Source organism: Malus sylvestris, chromosome 6 (genome assembly GCF_916048215.2).
Source record: "Malus sylvestris chromosome 6, drMalSylv7.2, whole genome shotgun sequence".
Lineage (NCBI taxonomy): Eukaryota > Viridiplantae > Streptophyta > Magnoliopsida > Rosales > Rosaceae > Malus > Malus sylvestris.
In genome coordinates, this window is record NC_062265.1 from 4,397,319 (window position 1) to 4,403,566 (window position 6,248).

Consider the following 6,248-nt stretch of genomic DNA (forward strand, 5'->3'; position numbering starts at 1 on the left):
TGTCCAAGTTGTGACCGACAACGGTTCTGCATTTGTCAAAGCTGGAAAAAAGTTAATGAAACATCATAATGTGCTTTGGACATCATGTGCAGCACATTGTATTGATCTCATGTTTGAGGCAATGGGGAAGAGAGAGAATGTTGATACTGTGGTCAAAAGCTAGAACGATCACAAATTATATTTACAATCACAGTTGGTTGTTGGCAAAGATGCATGAATTTTGCAAAGGAGAAATTATTCGTCCAGCCACCACTCGATTCGCCACCAACTATATTGCATTAGACAACCTACTTAAGAAGAAAGCAGGGTTGAAGCAACTATTCACTAGTGACGATTGGGCCAACCACAATTTCAGCCACTCGAATGCAGATCGTATGGTGGAAAGTATAGTGCTTGATCATGCTTTTTGGACTCAATCAGAACATGTGTGCCAAGTGTTTGAACCTCTTTACAAGGTTTTACGGATTGTTGACACATAAGTGTATCCTACTATGGGGCAGTATATGAGTTGATGAGTGTAGTGAATGATGAATTGGAAAGAAAACATGGTGCAAGGTGGGTCATAAAGATAATTGAAGACCGATGGTATAAAACATTATACAACGATTTGCATGCACCAGGTATAAATTATGTCATAATTTGCAATTCATTTCTTTAGTTGTATAAGTATTATTTCTCTTATTAAAGTTTGTGTTTCTTTGAACAGCATATTATTTGAATCCTCGATACCAATACAGACCCGGTGTTGAAGATGATGGTACCCTTATACGTGCTGTACATAATGTATACTCTAAATTAGACCCTGCATCACCAGCAGTTGGCCAATTTGGAAATGAGGTACACAATTACTTAAATTATAATAATTACTTTGTTAGATTAAACTAACACGATTTATTGAATTCAGCTAACATTGTTTAAAGATGCAAGAAGAACTTTTGGAGAACTAATATCAATTGCTGCTCGAACAACAATGTCTCCTAGTGAGTGTAAACATGTTTCACTATAAGTTTATAATAGAATTTGTTGGAGTTATTAGGCTTATCAACATTGTTTTTCATTGTAGCTGAATGGTGGATCATGTATGGGACCGATGCACCAACTGTGAGAAAGTTAGCAATCAAAGTATTATCACAAACATCTTCCTCATCTGCTTGTGAAAGAAATTGGAGCACATTTGCACTCATACACACAAAGCAAAGAAATATGTTGGCTTATAGTAGGTTGGAAAAATTAGTTTATTGCTACTACAACATGAAGCTTCAAATTCGAGATAAGGAAGCAGAAATAGATCATGTCGACCGTGGTGACCCACTAGATGTCTTTGATATTGTTGGTGAAGATGATGATACAGAGGGTAACCAACTTTATCAATGGATTAGACCTCTTTATTTAGATGATGATGAAGGCAACCCAGCTCCCAGAGTTGCTGAAGAAGCACGTAATGAAGGGATAAATGTAGAAAGAGTATTAGAGGAGGAGGTGGGATCTAGCAGCGCTGACTCTTTGGAAGAACTTTTGCGCCCAAGACCAAGAAACACTGGAATTCCACCTTCTTCCAATCCTACACAACCACAACATCGTGCTGATACTAATGATAACTCTAGTACAAGATCAGCAGACTCACCTACCACCGGAGGTGGGAATGATGAAGGATATAGTGGAACTGGAAGTAGTGGTTGTCGATATGGAAACTATGTTGGACCACCTCCCGGATTTATGAGCCCCTTCACTGGTGAGGCAAACTTCACGCATGCAACACAGGATGATAACCATGGCAGTAGGCGGGCAGGACCAGGAATTGGTGCCATAGGGAAGGACTATACTCATAGAGAAACAGGCAAGGGGATTTTGTCAAGTCAAGAAGATGACTCGTTATCTATAACTTATGACTCTGTTGGATTGGGAAGTAGTAACTATGGTTATACTCATAACCAACCATTTCCCTACCATTCATATCCCAATCCTATTGGGATATAATCGAGCGACTCATGGAAACAATCCGAGACTCAATCTTCAAATGATTTTGCTTATAGACAAAGTCAACCAATCTCGGATCCATATGGGTGGCATGTTAACAATTACATGCAAAACTATTTTGGGATTTATCATTTGATAACTATTCTTTACAATACACTCACTCTACACATAGAGATGATGAAGATAGTGAAAAATTTGAACCTCATAGGAACTCTATGTGGTACTAAGTCACTCATGTATCTTACCATGCAATGTATAAAGTGTAAAATATTGTACTAATTCATTATATATAAATGATTATGATGTGTTTAAACTTCTTTCATTAATTACTACATATTTTCTATACTTACAATGTTTTGTCAGCTTGCTATAAAATCAACTTGATAATGTTAAATCCATCATGCAATGCATTTCCTTCTAATTTTTTGTGATAAACTAATAGATAATTGACTAAATAAACATCCTCCAAAATTTCAATAAAAATTTCCAAATTTTTCTTACAATTTCCGTGGTTTCCATGTGATTTTTATCGATATCGATATTATCCCGATATTTCCATCGATATTTCCGATATTACCGATATTTAATTCCTGGCATCAATGTCCAAATTGCAATTTATGTTTTTAAAAGAGGGAGCCCGATGATCTCCCACTGACGAAGTCCATGATTAATACCACATACTTTGGATGAAAATTAATCATTTAATCCTAGGAGTTCCACAACCTTTCCCATCCATCCAGGAACTCGAGTAACGATTCTATAATGAACAGATTTTTCCAGATTCACCTTCATAACAATACCACCAAAAGAGTCAACAGTAAGTATACATACACAGAAAACAAAAAATAATAACTTCAACGAAAAATAGAAAATACAAACAGTGTTTCAACACTTATGTTTGTTGCTCACAAAATTTTGTAAGTGGGATTCTCATCGGTCTTCTCAAACAATCCCGAATATCTGAAAATGATTTAAAAAGAGAGGTTAGAAATAGAACTTCACATACATACATTCCAACGATCTGAAAATGAATTAGAAAAAGAAACTGAGATAAAAAAAATACCCAAATAAATACCTACCGGATTAGGTTCAGGCCACAGCATGACGAAAAGGAGGTGGGGAGGCAGCAGGAAATCAGATCTCTACAGTCAACTTACATCCATCATTTTGACGTCGATCATCCATCTTCTTCCATGGAGGTGCGTCGGCTTAGCTCGAAAGGGAGAGAGAGAACAAGATCCAAGCAAACACGGTTGCCAGTACCAGATCTGGTAGCCGGAGGCGTCGTTGAAATCAGATCATTAGATCTAGCCCTACTCGTGAGGAAGAGAGGGAGAGAGCATTCTGAGAGGAGGGGAACTGAGAATTATGGTTGGTTTCCAAAGATACAGATTATCATTTGTTCTTGATTTATACATAGAGAAACTACAATACACGTATTCAAGACTACCAGAGCCTTTCATTTGATATTTTTATTATTATTTTTTAGAGAAAATGAGCCTTTTAAAAGAAAGTTTTAAACTCTAACCAAAAAAAAAAAAAAAAAAATTTAAAAAGATAAAGCAAGAGAAGAGACAGAGAGAAGCAAGGAAACTTTTTACCAGGTTTAAGAGTGAATCAAACTCCCATAAAACAACTTACGAACCCAGTAAACAAATCTGTCGTGGACTCAGCCTTTCACATCCCAACAACTTTAAAACTCAGAGAGCGACAAAAACGCAGAGGACTACATGCATATTGTTGACGACATGCGGATGAGAGGCTGCTGATCTAGAGGACGACATGCAACCGCTTGAGGTGTTGGGAGAAAAACTGTAGAAGATTTTAGGAGAAGAGGAATCCGGAAAGTGATATGAAAAAGAGTGGAGGTGAAATATTATTTATTACTTTACTTTTATGCTCCAGTCCATACTTTGATAATAAAAAAAACTTGAGAAACACACAGCCACATGGTTGGATTTAGAGAGGGAGATGTATTGTCTGCGCTTCCCTTTTCATATTCTACTCGTACTCTTCTGTTTTGTAAGATCACGGTTAAATCACGTCAATATTTATTTTTTGTCTTATTATTTTCATTAAAAAAATTAATATAAAATGTTAACGTGATTTAACCATGAACAGAAAAGTATGAAAATAGAATGACAGACAATCCATCTCCTTTAGAGCAACTCCACCCTTAGAGCCCTCCCTCCCGACAATCCACTATTGAATCCACCCTATTGAACAGTAACTGCCTTTAATGAATAGTAACTGTCATTAATGAACAGTAATTACCTTTTGCATCTCTACCCTTGAAACCCTCCTCTCTAGCAATAGGTAATAAAATATTAATTTTTTTTGTTTGTTTAAATAATACAAAATAAAAAAAAACATGGAAATGGGGCTGCAGACCCTCGGGCTGACACAAAAAAAATAAAAAAATGCATGGACCTCGGGCTGCAGGCCTGTCAATTCCCCACCCCTCTTGTGCTCGGGCTCCCACCTTCACTCGGGCTCTCCAAGGCTGGAGGGTTGTCCATCGGGCCCCGGGCCCTTTCCTGGTGCTGTCCCCCGAGCAATCCACAAGGGTGGACTTGCTCTTAGAGAGAGCGTTGTACAAGGACTTGGTTTCATTAGTATGGAATCAATAATTATGTCTACAGCATCTTTTGTTTTCCAATTTTCTATGCAATATCAAATCGGTTTGACTATTAAAGTTGTCAGGGCAGGCTCCATAATCCATATAGACACAGTAAAAGTTAATAATTTCCAAAAAAAAATGTTTTTTTTGTTTGTCAAATATTTGTTGGGCACCGTTTTTCAGTGTAAAAAATGTAAAATGCACCAATGTTTTTTCACGGCGACAATTTTCTTCAAATATGCACGATTTGGGAATAGTGTCTCAAGAACGGTGTGCTATAACCCTTTTTATAGTAATGCAGACTTAATACGTTCGTTTATGTAATATTAAAACGTTATTGTACTAATTTTGTGAACACATCCTTCAATGACAACTTTCCTCAAATAGGCACGATTTGGGAATAGTGTCTCAAGAACGGTGTGCTATAACCCTTTTTATAGTAATGCAGACTTAATACGTTCGTTTATGTAATATTAAAACGTTATTGTACTAATTTTGTGAACACATCCTTCAATGACAACTTTCCTCAAATAGGCACGATTTGGGAATAGTGTCTCAAGAACGGTGTCCTATAACCCTTTTTCTAGTAATGCAGACTTAATACGTTTATGTAATATTAAAACGTCATTGTACTAATCTTGTGAAGACATCCTTCAATGTACAGCAAGAACTGGAACAGCAGCGAGCACACCAAGACACCTAGAACTTGAGGAAGGTTTTCTGCACTCTCACCATAATTGTATTACTCGAATCTATGGGGAGTTCTCTAAGTATATGTTTCGATGGTGTATGCATGACCTTCCCTTGATATTTATACTATTACAACCCTAATGCATATTCCCATAATCATGCACTAATATTTCTTATTGTACAAGGATACAATCTACCAAATCTCAATCCTAATAGGATAGTATCAAGAGCCCTTATTCTCCAATTATAACCGGAATATATACTTTAATTGGTGTCCAAGTTATAGCTTATAACTAAATCCTAATCGTACTTACATTCCACATCAATTCTTATTAACTATATTGATCTATTAGCCGTTGGATTAGAGTCTTACATCCAACACTACTGACTATAGCATAAGACTTTCAGAAAGGGAAAAGTGAAGAAATATCACAACTGCTTGCATTATCACTTTAGTGCGTGCGTAAAATTTGGTGAACAAATTGGGACTACGTACAATACAGACGAGTAGGAAAATAGAAAGAGTGAATAAATATGCGTCTAGAGCAGTTGGTTTAATTTGTTAATCAAATTATGTGCCAACATATTTATCACTATGTTCAAATGGACTCAATTTGGATTCATTATCAAATTAAGTAACGACATCACTTAGTGCATGTGTAAAATTTGGCGAATAAATTGGGTGTCTCTAATCGTCATATATTTGTGTGTGTGTGGTGGTGGAGTGGATTGGGGTGGGGTGGGGGATGGAGTGTACGCATGTTCTTCGACGACTTTTATTTCATATGAACGGTTCAATGAAATTTGGGATCATATATTTTGATTTGATTTTAAAGAAAAAATAATGTGCACCAGCTAATTGTGCAGAGAGATTAAGACTTCCAATATACAATATGTAAAACAAGGACCTAAGTAGCAGGTAATGTTTTATAGTGCATGATGGTAATCAAGTGCAGCACAG

General features: G+C 36.5%; 1 long non-coding RNA gene across 1 annotated transcript; it reads right to left on the reverse strand.

The window, feature by feature from the left end:
• Positions 1-2,732: 2,732 nt before the first annotated feature.
• On the reverse strand, positions 2,733-3,921 carry LOC126625294 (uncharacterized). Its single transcript, XR_007624375.1, has 2 exons — positions 3,057-3,921; positions 2,733-2,937 (listed from the first exon to the last, which is right to left on the reverse strand). It is a non-coding gene; the product is annotated as an uncharacterized LOC126625294 (long non-coding RNA).
• Positions 3,922-6,248: the final 2,327 nt, after the last annotated feature.